This window comes from Dipodomys spectabilis, unplaced genomic scaffold, assembly GCF_019054845.1.
Source record: "Dipodomys spectabilis isolate Male_0828 unplaced genomic scaffold, ASM1905484v1 ptg000043l, whole genome shotgun sequence".
Taxonomy (NCBI): domain Eukaryota; kingdom Metazoa; phylum Chordata; class Mammalia; order Rodentia; family Heteromyidae; genus Dipodomys; species Dipodomys spectabilis.
In genome coordinates this window covers 29,349,258-29,363,057 of record NW_024870720.1, presented here as the reverse complement: position 1 = coordinate 29,363,057, position 13,800 = coordinate 29,349,258, and the positions used below count along the sequence as shown (strand labels likewise).

The 13,800-nt window shown below is 37.6% G+C and overlaps 1 protein-coding gene across 1 annotated transcript in view; it reads right to left on the bottom strand.

The window, feature by feature from the left end:
* Positions 1-13,800, bottom strand: part of Parm1 (prostate androgen-regulated mucin-like protein 1) — a 112,090-nt gene that overhangs the window by 72,867 nt on the left and 25,423 nt on the right. The gene's annotated exons all lie outside the window — the stretch shown is intronic.

The window sequence follows — 13,800 nt, the reverse complement described above, 5'->3', positions numbered from 1 at the left end:
ACAGTAGCAGGAAACCTGAAAAATGAGTACACCATGTCTAAGAGAGGAATACAGACCAGGTTTAAAACAGGGTCTGCTAGAATATTCTAGGAGATTCAGACTAAGGAATGCCTAGGGAGAGACTGATGTGACCTTAGTAGTCAGGACAGGCTAAGATCAAGTTCAAGATTATGAATGCTATTCTCCATGCAGGGCATCATTGGGTAAGAGTTAAGCACTCCTTTATCACAGCTGAGTACCATTTGTACTGTGCAGAAAATAACTTCTATTTCCCCAACACAAAGCAGGGTTAATTATTTTCCACTCATATCTGTTATCAAGACATGGCTTCCAAATGGTCTACTCACACAAAATGAATGAACAAGTGAAGCAAATTGTCATGTTCTTCATTCCTGGGCATGGAATGGGCAAAAGCTCACTTTGCCCAAATGTTCAGAACTGACCTATCCTAACAGCCACACTCTCACTGCCCTTTCCCTACTGTTCCTACCTCCTTTTCCATTAGCTATGGGTCCTTCTGCTTCACAATATGTGTATGTGTGCATGTGTGCATATGTGGCACACACACACACACATTTCAGGAATGAAGAGAATGAGGTAGCAAATCTTTAATAGGCTTCTGAATTACTGTTTGTCTCTTTTTGGACTTTCATTGTTTTTAATCATTATTTCCATTTTACATTTTTTTCCCTTCACAACCTTGATACCTTCCTTAAGTTCTCTGAGACAGCTATGTAAAGTCTTTGTTTAGCAGAAACTCAGTCTGCTATTCTTCAGGAGTAGTTTCTATTGACCTTTGAATGGGTCATATTCTTCTATTTCTTTGTGTGTCTTGTGATTTTATGTTTCTGATTGAGAATTGCATATTTGAATTTAATAGTGTAGTAACTCAGGAAAGTTGAAGATTCTGTTCCCTGGGGTTTGATTTTTATTTTTGATTAGTATAGGATGTGTCTGGACTGGTGATCACCCTGAAGTATAAACAAGTTCTCAGAGCTTCTACAAGCCTGTGCTTTTCCCTGAGCATGTGTTCTGATACTTTAAATTTCTTACATGTATGTCTGCTTTTGAATGCTTTAAGCTTTAAATGGCTGTCCCCTCAAAGGAGAAAAAAGAGAGCAAAAAAGGTTAGCAAAAAAAACCCATAAAACACCCGAAACTATAGTGTGTTGACCTTCAGGGTCAATGTGAGAGAGACTTGCAACAATGAGGATAGGGGTACAATATGGATGACCCCCCCAAAATGTCTGTACCTCTAAAACCAGAAGTAGTAGTCAGCCACCAGAATAAAGATCCTAGGAAGTTTACTTTTGAGTAGTTACTGCTCAGTAGCTATGAACTGACATTGCCTGAAATTTTCTACCATTTGCCAGTCAATCCTTACCCTAGAAGTAGAAACCCTTCCAACAGACAACCAGCATTCAAAAATAGTTAAACCAGACCGATTCAGCCAGTGAAATTATTGTCTAGATAGGGAAACAAATTCCTGAAATCTTCACCACCCCCTCAGAACCTCCCCATCATCCTCTATAAGCCAATGACTGTTAGATGATATGACCACTTCAATTTTCTAATAATGAAGAATGCAGATCACAATTTCTAAACATAAAAGAAAGACATAGATTTTTGTTGAATAATGCTCAATAAAGGTAATATCATCAACAAAAGTGTAATAACAGAAACAGAATACTAAGTGAAAATGTGATGGCTAGACTTTTGTATATATGAGTTACTGTTAGCATCTAGGTTTCCTATTGCTTTTTGTCAAAACTAGACACTAAATATCTACCAACAAGTGATGAGTGACTTAAGATCTACATGTGGGCATCATATTAGGAACAGAGGATAAGAAATGTGTCTGGTTAGCCACAGACCTATAGCCACTTAATCTTCGATCAGGGAACTAAAAAAATAGAATGGAAGAAAGACAGCCTCTTCAGTAAATGGTGCTGGCAAAATTGGGTTAATCACTTGTAGAAAACTAAAGCTAGATCCTTATATATCACTCTGCACCAAAATCAACTCCAAATGGATCAAAGATATCAGAGTCAAAGCAGACACCCTGAAAACATTACAGGACGAAATAGGAGAAACTCTAGGTCTCGTTGGCACAGGCCGAAATTTTCTTAATTGAGACCCAGAAACACAACAAATCAAAGAAAGGTTGGACAAATGGGATTGCATGAAATTGCAGAGCTTCTGCATGGCAAAGGACATAGCTAGCAAGATCAATAGAAATGATTGGGAGAAGATCTTCACTAGCCATACAACGGACAAGGGTCTCATATCTAAAATATACTTGGAACTCAAAAGATTAAATCCCCCAACAACAAATCCTCAAAGAAACAATCACCCAATTTAATAAGTGGGGCTAAATACTTGAAGAGAAAATTCTCTGAAGAGGAAAGAAGAATGGCCAATAGACACATGAAGAAATGCTCAACCTCTCTAGCAATAAAAGAAATGCAAATCAAAACAACATTGAGATTCCACCTCACCCTAGTTAGAATGGCTATAAGCAAGAACTCTAATAACAACAGATGCTGGAGGGGATGTGGACAGAAGGGAACCTTACTGCATTGTTGATGGGAGTGTAAACTTGTTCAACCACTTTGGAAAGTAGTATGGAGGTTCCTCATAAGACTCCACATAGAGCTCCCCTATGACCCAGCAATCCCACTTTGGGACATTTACCCAAATGATCACAAACAAGGCCATACTAAAGCTACCAGCACAACTATGTTTATTGCAGCATTATTTACCATAGCTAAGATATGGAACCAACCCAGATGCCCCTCAGTAAATGAATGGATCAAGAAAATGTGGTGTCAGCAATCCCACTTTTGAGCATTTACCCAAATGTTTACAAACAAGACCACACTAAAGCTACCAGCACAACTATATTTATTGCAGCATTATTTACCATAGCTAAGATATAGAACCAACCCAGATGCCCCTCAGTAGATGAATGGATCAAGAAAATGTGGTATATATACACCATGGAATTCTGTGCCTCCATCAGAAAGAATGACACTGCCCCATTTGTTAGGAAATGGAAAGACTTGGAAAAAATTATATTAAGTGAAGTAAGCCAGGCCCAAAGAAACATAGGTCCCATGGTTTCCCATATTTGCAATATCTAGTATATGTATGAGTCAAGCGGAAAAGGTCAGATAATGTGATGTTAGGAAAATGAACCCTTAGATATGTATTTTAATGCTTTTTTATATCATGCATTTGTTTCTAACGCATTTATAAGATTATCTCTTTGTTGCTTTGTATGTCCCTCCTCCACAGTATAACCTCTGCTTTCACTATATTTGATGTCAGTATAACTTGTGGAGGAGATGGGGAAAAACAAGTCATTTAAGGATACAAGTGGACCTGTTGCAACAATGAGAAGTACAAGGTCATGTCGAAAACGAGCTTTACAATGTTACAACGTTGGTGCGATGTGAAGGGTAAACAAAGGAGGAGGCTGCAATGTTTGATAAGAAATGTATGCATTATCCTGCCCATGTAATTGTAACCCCTCTGTACAGCATGTTCACAAAAAAAATAAAATTAAATTAAAAAAAAAGAAGAAGAAAATGTGGTGTGTGTATACACACACACACACATATGCACACACACACACACACACACACACACACACACACACACACACACACACACACACACAATGGAATTCTATGCCTCCATCAGAAAGAATGACATTGCCCCATTAGTTAGGAAATGGAAAGACTTGGAAAAAATTATATTAAGCGAATTAAGCCAGGCACCAAGAAACATAGGTCCCATGGTTTCCCTTTTTTGCAATAACTAGTATATATCTGAGACAAGCAGAAAAGGTCAGATAAGATTGTGTTAAGTGAAATGAACCCCAAGATAAGGACACAAGTGGTGTTTTCTTTTTTGCTGTTGTTTCTAATGTATTTATAAGGTACCACGTGATTTTTTATTGCTTTGTATGTCCCTCCCCCACAGTAGAACCCTTATTTTCATTGTATTTGATATTGGTATAATTTGTGGAGGGGAAGGGAAAAAACAAATTGTTTAAATAGGGTACAGGTTGGCCCATTGCAGCAATGAGATGAACTTTACAAGTTAGGTGGGAGATGGGAGGGAATTGTAGTTGTGGAGATGGGAGGGAAGATATGGTAGGGAGAAAACAAAGGAGGAGGCAACAATGCTTGATAGAAATGTACTCATTACCTTGCTCATGTGATTGTAACCCTCTGTACAGTATTTTCACAATATAAAACTTATTTTTTTTAAAAAAGAAATGTGTCTGGTTAGGGCAGGAGAACTGGTCAAGACAAGCCCAAGATGCTTGTGTAACAGGCACTTATTAAAAAATTTTATTTTATTGTAAAGATGCTGTACAGAAAGGTTCCAGTTACATGAGTAAGGTAATGAGTATATTCCTTGTTGAGCATTGTTACCCTCTCCTTTGTTTTTCCCCTACTGTCTTTTTCCCTCCCACTTCCTCCCCCAAGTTGTAAAATTCATTTCCAACATAGTGTCTTGTCAGTATCATTGTTGTAATGGATCATCCTGTATCTTTGTTTCAGCATTTTAACAGGCACTTACAAAAATTTAAATGTTAAATTTAAATTTTATTGTAAAGGTGAAATAGAGAGGAGTTTTCTGTTACATAAGTCAGTTATTGAGTGCATTTCCTTATTCTCTCTCAGTTTTATCTCTCCCAATTCCCCTCCCCCAAAGTTGTATAGTTCATTTCCAACATAGTATTTAATAGGTTTTACTGCTGAATTGGTTCACCCTTTGTCCTGTTTCTGTGCTTTTCTTTCCCCTGCAAAATCAGATACTTATATACAAATTAAAGCATTCAGAAAAAAAAAAAAACAGTAACAGAAGGGAAATAACCAAAGAAAAAAGAAAGAAGAAAGGAATCAAAAACAGTATAATAAAAAACCTCTTCCATTTCTTGTGAGTTCATTTCGATAAGTATCATTTTATATGATCTTATGCACATAGCTATTGAGCCCTTGTGATCCTCTCCTAAGAATATCCTTTGGTCTCGCTGTGTGAATGTTTAGATTTCTGTTTAATTAATCATATTTAGGTATAATTATTTTTCTTTTACTGTCCATTGGGTTTACTTGTAGATTTATAAGCACATTCTAGTTTTATTTCAAATTAGGGAAACCTTGCAGCCTATATTGTTTTGTTTCTGGGTTATTTCATTTTGTTTAATTTTTTTCTAAGTCTATTTCCTTATGAATGGGCAAATGTCATATTTTTTGACCGAGTCATAGAATTCCATTGTGTATACAACATTTTCTTGATCCATTGAGGAGCATCTGAATTGATTCTGTACCTTGGCTATGGTAAACGATGTGACAATGAACATGGTTGTACTGGTAGATTTAGTGTAGCCTGGTTTGTGGTCAGTTGGATAGATGGCAACAGGCACTTTTGAAAACTGAAAGGATATTCAATCATACCTGAGGATGATGAACATTTTTCCTAGGAAACCCAAGGGCTGGAACACAACATGTGAACCTGGGAAAGTCAACTTTCCTCCCTGAGTCTCCATTTCCAAATTTATAAAGAGGTTTCAAGGGGAGGGTGGTAGATAGTTAAAGAGAAGATATGGGGGGAAATGCAGCAAAAAATTCAATGCAGATCCTACAAAATTAAGAAAGGTGAGGCAAAGGCAGGGTGGGGGGCAGGGGTTGGATAGGTAAGACAGTTCCAAGGAGTGCCAATGACCAAAATGCTTTGTATTCATGAACTGCTTTGTTGAACAGCAACTCCTTTGTACAACTACTTAAAGATAATTTGTAAAAAGTGGTTATGGTTTCCCTTATTTGCAATAACTAGTATATGTCTGAGTCAAGCAGAAAAGATCAGATAAGTTGATATTAGGTGAATAACCCCAAGATAAGTATTCAAGTGTTTTTTTTCTTTTATGCAATTGTTTCTAACATATTTATAAGATGATTTCTATGTTGCTTTGTATGTCCCCCACGGTATAACCCCTGCTTTCACTGTATTTGATGTTGGTATAATTTGTGAAGGGGAAGGGCAAAAACAAATCGTTTAACTAGAGATACGGGTAGACCCATTGCAACAATGAGATGTACAAGTCGTTACGTCGAAAAACGAACTTTACAACTTTGGTGGGTGGGGGGGAGGATCAGGTGAGGGGAGGTTGGGGGAGTATGGGAAGGGATAGGAAGGGGAAACAAAGAGGAGGCAACAATGCTTGATAAGAAATATACTCTTTATCTTGCCCATGAAACTGTAACTCCTCTGTATGGTATTCTCACAATAAAAAAAAAAAAAGATTTAAAAAAGTGGTTATATCAAGGGAAGATGACAACATTAGATTGATCTGTAATGTCCCTTAGAAGTGAAAAATCTTACGTTTCTATGACCATAGACTTCCACTATTCAATACAGTGGTGACTAGGCATGGGTAGTTATATCAATTTAGTTTCCTTAGTTGCACTAGCCACATTCTAAATGCTCAGCCAGATGCACTACAGGACGACTGGGTAGGGCCACACACAGAGAAAAGAAAATGTTACTGTGTAGCCTGTTCCAGACTTTGTCTTAAAAAGAAACCTTTTGAGAGTTCTAATGTGGGTACCATTTATATTCTTGTACAACATTATTGATTTTATTTCAAAAATGACTATTGCTACCATATACAATAATAAGAGGTGACATTTACTAAGAATGTCTGCATTTTAGAATTGTACTAAGAGCTACTTCGACTTAATCTTCACAATATTCTGAGATAAGAACTGTTTCTCACTTTTATAGATGAGAACAACCTGGTTCAGATGGTCTTACATGAGTTATTCAGAGACACATCTCAGAAGTGACACGGGGGTTGAGTCCATTGACTTTCACACTCCCGAATCTCAGGTGTTTCACTCTGAGCCCAAGTTTGGTCTCTGATCTCACTGTCTTGTGCCCCAGCCTGACAGACTGCCTCAGACCTGTTTGAGGAGGCTGAGACTTCATGCATGCTTGATCTAGTCTGCTTTTTCTCCTTTCCTTTTGGCTTGACAATTCTACTCATCCTTTAAAAACTAAATTCTTTTTAAAATATTTTTTATTGCAAAGATACCATACAGAGGGGTTACAGTTACATGAGTAGGGTAATGAGTATATTTCCTATCGAGCATTGTTACCCCCTCCTTTGTTTTCCCCTACCTTCCCTTCAGTCCCCACCTCCCCAACTCCTCCCTCCCCCCACCCCCTGAAATTGTAAATTTTTTTTTATTGTGAAAATACCATGCAGAGAGGTTATAATTACGTGGACAAGGTAATAAGTACATTTATTTTCAAGCATTGCCGCCTCCTCCTTTTTTTTTTCAAAATAGTGTCTTGTACATCTCATTGTTACAATGGGTCAACCTGTATCCTTGTTTCAGCATTTTGTTATTTCCCTTCCCCTCCCCAAATTAGAAAAATGTATATACAAGATGCAGGGTGCTGGGATCAAATACAGTGACAACAGTGGTTTATACCATGGGGGAAGAACATACAAAAGAAACAAAAAAATCACATAGTACATTAAAAACAACAGCGACAAAGGAAAAAAAAACCTCTTGTGTCCCTATCTTGGGGTTAATTTCGCTTAGCAACATCTTATATAGTCATATTATTTGCAATGACTAGTATATATATAGGATAATCTTACCAAACAAGCAGAAAAACTAAATACCTAATGACTTCTCTACCAGGTAAAATAATTAGCCCTGTCTATTTGGGTTTCTATCACATTCTAGTCATTCCTGTTGAAACAGCTGCATTCTATAGTTTCTGGTTACAAGTCTATTCTCCAGTGAAAACTCTTAGAATATTAAAGGTAAAGGTTGCACTTTAACAATTTCTGCATATTTCAAGTCGGAGGAAAATGCTGAGTCAATATTTGCTGAATGAACATATCAGAACATCTTTCTAAAATCTACAGTCATAACCCTTTCCTTGTGATTCCTATTGTCCTTGAAATGTACCATGTAGATACCACTTGATCTGTACACAGAGTGCTCTGGAACATCCCATGATCTAAGTAGAACAACAATTTCTTTCTAAGATCCTTTGCCAAGAACTTGTTATTTATGAGCAACAAAATGCTGCCACCTACTACCAATTATGATGAAGTTCTGGACACATACACCAGGTCCAGGCCATCTTCTGGTCTATCTGCCTACAAGGTCCATTAGAAATAAATAGCACAGGCCTGGGAGGATGCAGCTTAGCTCTTGTCTTGCTTCCACTCCTTGCCAAAGCAACAGATTGAAGACTGCTTAATGAATGGACATTAAAGTTGCTCACAAAACCTGAAAAAAAGACACTTAAGTCCAGAAAGCAGAACAGCATCTCTCTATTCTCTGTCCTGTAAATATAGACTCTCACCCCAAACAAGTAACACAAAAACAGAGTGTAATTCTGGCTGATCCTGTCCTCAAAGTCATGTAAGTACCACTACTTTAAGTTATCATTTGGCTTCTGCCTTTTAGAAAAAGCTGAGTTAGGCTCAAAACTTGGTGAAAAAAATAAAAAGGAAAAGAAGACAAAGATGGCAATGATGATTATTCAATCAACCTAACCAACAAAAACAAATTTAAAAAATTAAGGTGATTGCCAAAGCACAGTATGAGAAGAAATATATGGGAGATCTGTATATACAGATTGTTCTGGGTAAATTAATTTACTATAATCCAATGATCCTCAATGTTTTCCTCAATGATCTCACGTTACAGAAGCACTGAATAATAGAAAGGAGAAGGACATAATGGCAGAGAGATATATGTTTAAATATAGGAATTACTAGCTGCATGGCTTTGTAAGCTTCTAAGCAGGAACTTCTAAAACTTTTTAAATTATTTTTATTATCGTTGAGCAGTCATACAAGGAGTTGCCATTTAACAAAGTAGTTTATGAATACATCTTGATCAAGTTCACCCCCTTTCAACACTGTCACCCATCCCTCCCCTACACACTTCTTTCATCATTCTTCTTAATTTTGTAGGCTATACACTGGATTCTTGACTGCATTCTCCCTCTCTTCTCCTTTTCATTTGTCTGCTCTTTTTCCCTTGACTCCAACCCACCCTGTTCAAGTACCCACGTCCCCTTGGTATGGAATCAGTCCAGATGAACCCCAATGGAGGAATGAATCTGAAAATGAGGTAAATAAACACAATGGGACTTTATTCATCCACTAGAGAGGGTGATATTGTATCATTTGTAAGGCAATGGAAAGACCTGAACAAAATTACGCTAAGTGAAGTCAATTAGGCCCAGAGAGACACAGGATGCATGTTTTCCTTTACACGTGGAAGCTAGATTTAGCTTATAAACTTGTAAGTATGTTGGATGGTATACAAGGGTATACTAATGTACTAGCTGAAATATGGTAGATGGGAGGGAGATCTCAAATAGTGTAATTCTTCAGATAGGCAAAATTAACGCAAGATCCTATATTTGTGGGAAGTGGGAAACTGCTTCCCTTCCAAATGACTGTTTACATTCGTTCATATAATTCTTGGTTGTTTTGCATACGGCTCTTCAGAGAAAACCCTAAGGAATCAACCAAAAGTGCTAAAAATCATGCTAAGAGTGTAGAGTCACTCCTCTGGATGACCTAAAGTAAAATTTTCTCCTTATAATTTCAATTTAATGCTGAATTCTCCGCCAAGGAGTTATTCCTGGCCACTATTTCTGAATGTACAACATGTAATGAAGTATCATTTTATAAGGAGCATGTTCAACAATTTGCTTGCAGGTCTCTATGTGTGATGATGAGGCTTTCCAGTATGGATAAACATGAATTACTCCCAATGGATTGCTTTTGAGGAGATACTGCTTTGGGAATGACCCCTACTGATCTCGTTATTGTACAAGCAATAATATTTTCTTTAATCTATCTATTTGCAATACTTACTGTCTTGTCATCACCAAGGGGTGAACCTATTGTGTTTGACTATAGCTTTGGGCAAATTATTGTACCTCTCTAAATCTATTTTCTTATGTGGAAATAGAGATCCATAGAACCAACCTTTCAGAAACATTGAATAGTCAATTACAGAAATATCTGTAACATGGCCAACAATGGCCAGCATCTTATTTGATTGATAAATGCTAGTCTCTTTTTCATTTATGTTACATTGCTACATTGAAGAGCTGGAATTCAGAAGTAAGGGTTATAGATCCCCAAACACTAGCTCTTTTTTTTTAAATTTAATTTAATTTTATTTGTGAACATACTGTACAGAGGGGTTACAATTACATGGGCAGGATAATGCGTACATTTCTTACCAAGCATTGCAGCCTCCTCCTTTGGTTTACCCTTCACATCCCTTCCCAGCCTCCCCCCTCCCCCCCAATCCCAATCCTTCTCCTTTCCCCCCTTCTCCCCCCCCCCCCCCACCGACGTTGTAAAGCTCATTTTGGACATGACAGCTTGTACTTCTCATTGTTGCAACAGGTCCACCTGTATCCTTAAACAACTGGTTTTTCCCCATCTCCTCCACAAGTTATACTGACATCAAATATAGTGAAAGCAGAGGTTATACTGTGGGGGAGGGACATACAAAGCAACAAAGAGATAATCTTATAAATGCGTTAGAAACACATGCATGAAAGAAAAAAACATTAAAATACATATCTAAGGGTTCATTTTCCTGACATCACATTATCTGACCTTTTCCGCTTGACTCATACATATACTAGATATTGCAAATAAGGGAAACCATGGGACCTATGTTTCTTTGGGCCTGGCTTACTTCACTTAATATAATTTTTTCCAAGTTTTTCCATTTCCTAACAAATGGGGTAATGTCATTCTTCCTGATGGAGGTATAGAATTCCATTGTGTATATATACCACATTTTCTTGATCCATTCATCTACTGAGGGGCATCTGGGTTGGTTCCATATCTTAGCTATGGTAAATAATGCTGCAATAAGCATAGTTGTGCTGGTAGCTTTAGTGTGGTCTTGTTTGTAAACATTTGGGTAAATGCCCAAAAGTGGGATTGCTGGGTCATAGGGGAGTTCTATGTGAAGTCTTTTGAGGAACCTCCATACTGTTTTCCAAAGTGGTTGAACAAGTTTACATTCCCACCAACAATGAAGTAAGGTTCCCTTCTGTCCACATCCCCTTCAGCATCTGTTGTTGTTAGAGTTCTTGATTTTTGCCGTTCTAACTGGGGTGAGGTGATATCTCAATGTTGTTTTGATTTGCATTTCTTTTATGGCTAGGGATGTTGAACATTTCTTCATGTGTCTATTGGCCATCCTTCTTTCTTCTTCAGAGAAGTTTCTCTTTAAGTCTTTCGCCCACTTATTTATTGGGCAGTTGTTTCTTTGAGGATTTGTTGTTGGGGGGTTTAATTTTTTGAGTTCCAAGTATATTTTAGATATGAGACCCTTGTCCGTTGTATGGCTAGTAAAGATCTTCTCCCAATCCGTGGGCTTTCTATTGATCTTGCTAGCTATGTCATTTGCCCTGCAGAAGCTCTGCAACTTTATGCAATCCCATTTGTCCAACCTTTCTTTGATTTGTTGTGTTTCCGGGTCTCTATTCAGAAAATTTCGGCCTGAGCCAAGGAGACCTAGGGTTTCTCCTATTCCATCCTGTAATGTTTTCAGAGTGTCTGCTTTGAGTTCAAGGTCTTTGATCCATTTGGAGTTGATTCTGGTGCAGGGTGATATATAAGGATCTAGCTTTAGTTTTCTACATGTAGTTAACCAATTTTGCCAGCACCATTTACTGAAGAGGCTGTCTTTCTTCCATTCTATTGTTTTAGCTCCCTTATCAAAGATTAGATGGCTATAGGTCTGTAGGTTCATTTCTGGGTTTTCAATTCTATTCCATTGGTCCTGAGGTCTGTTCTTATGCCAATACCAAGCTGTTTTGATTACTATGGCTTCATAGTAGAGTTTGAAATTTGGTATTGATATTCCTCCAGCAGTGTTCTTTCCGTTGAGGAGCGTTTTTGCTATTCGGGGTCTTTTATTGTTCCATATGAATTTTTGGATTGCCTCTTCTATTTCCTTGAAGAATGAGGGTGGAATTTTGATAGGTATTGCGTTGAATTTGTAGATAGCCTTGGGAAGTATTGCCATTTTCACGATGTTAATCTTTCCAATCCAGGAGCATGGGCAGGCTTTGCCATTTTTTTAGTTCTGTGTTGATTTCCTTTTTCAAGATTTTAAAGTTTTCATCATAGAGGTCCTTCACTTCTTTAGTTAAGTTAATTCCTAGGTATTTTATTTTTTCAAACCCTAGTTCTTTACAGATCTGCAACAAGACTTGTTAAAGCTGTTCCTTTATCAACGTAGGGATTCAATCAGATTGAACTTGAATGATTCTTTTGTGCTGTAAACCACTCTATTATTTTATGTATCTATGTCAGCTATAAATCCATTAGCTGTTGAAATCAAAACACATAAATCACTCATCTCCTAGTGCATTTTAATGAGCCTTTGTTAAGAGCCTGATCAGAAAAAATATCTCTGCCAGCCACTTACTGTCTTAGACCTATTTGGGGGGAAATGTTTTACTATTGGCAAAAAATAAGAGAATAATCACTATGCTTCAGTATTTGCAAAAAGCCCCTAAAATCAGGGAACATCTTTCTTGTCACAAATCTTTCTTGCCACCTCTGTTTTGAATAGGCAACCCTTTTTTACTGGAGGAACAAAAATGCAAGGCTACAAAAAAATGTTCTTACACAAAGTTGCAGACTGCATTTCCAACTGAAGAATTCATTCTCAGTAGTTTTCTTGCTGGTTATAGGTATATTTATCCTTTGTTTGAGTCATAAGGAAAAATATTTTGCTTGGCATGGAGAATTATACTTTTAGAAAAATCTTCCAACTTGATGACACTAGGGAATGCACTGTTTATCTTAGTTTGGAATTTCTTTTGCAAATTGCTCCCTCTATAACATACATTGTGTGTGTGTGTGTGTGTGTGTGTGTGTGTGTGTGTGTGTGTGTGAGAGAGAGAGAGAGAGAGAGAGAGAGAGAGAGAGAGAGAGTTAGTTGTGAGTTTGAACTCAGGGCTTGGGCACTGTCCCCAAGCTCTGTTGCTCAAGGCTAACACTCTACCACTTTGAGCCATAGCACCACTTTTGGATTTTGAGTAGTTAGTTGGAGGTAAGGTCTTATGACGAGTTTGCTGCCTGGGCTGGCTTCAAATTGTGATCCTCAGATCTCAACCTCCTGAGTAGTAAGGACTACAAGCATAAACCACAGGTGCCTGGCTAACACATGTTTATAAAATATGATCTTAGCTAGCGACACAGGCCCTAGCTTACGCACCCTATCCCAACCTAGATCTGATGTCCTGAGAAAACTGCAGAACAGCAGCGATGCAACGAACAAGTGAAAACTTCAGAGTCAGGAAATGAGCATTGAGTTCTAGCTCTGGCCTAGAATCTTTGATTTGGAATGTCATCTTGATCCCATATCCTGACATTTTTTCATCTCTGTCATAGGATCATGAGTTGTCTATGAAAAACTTAGCATGATTGAGAGTCATGTTGTACCTGAAAGTTCTGAGTAAACCACAAATTGTTGTATGCTTTCTCCCCACTCCTTTATTAGAATTGAAAGAGCAGGAGCCTGAAGAACTCAGTGATCTGGGCAATAATTTTTTTTTCATTTTAAAACTGATATTCATACTTGATACTAGTCTTGTTTCTTTTCTATCAGTTTTTTTTTTTTGGAGGGAGAAGCTCTAAATTTTAAAGACACGCTAATATAAATGGTTTCCAAAATACTGAGCACTGTGTATCAAAGT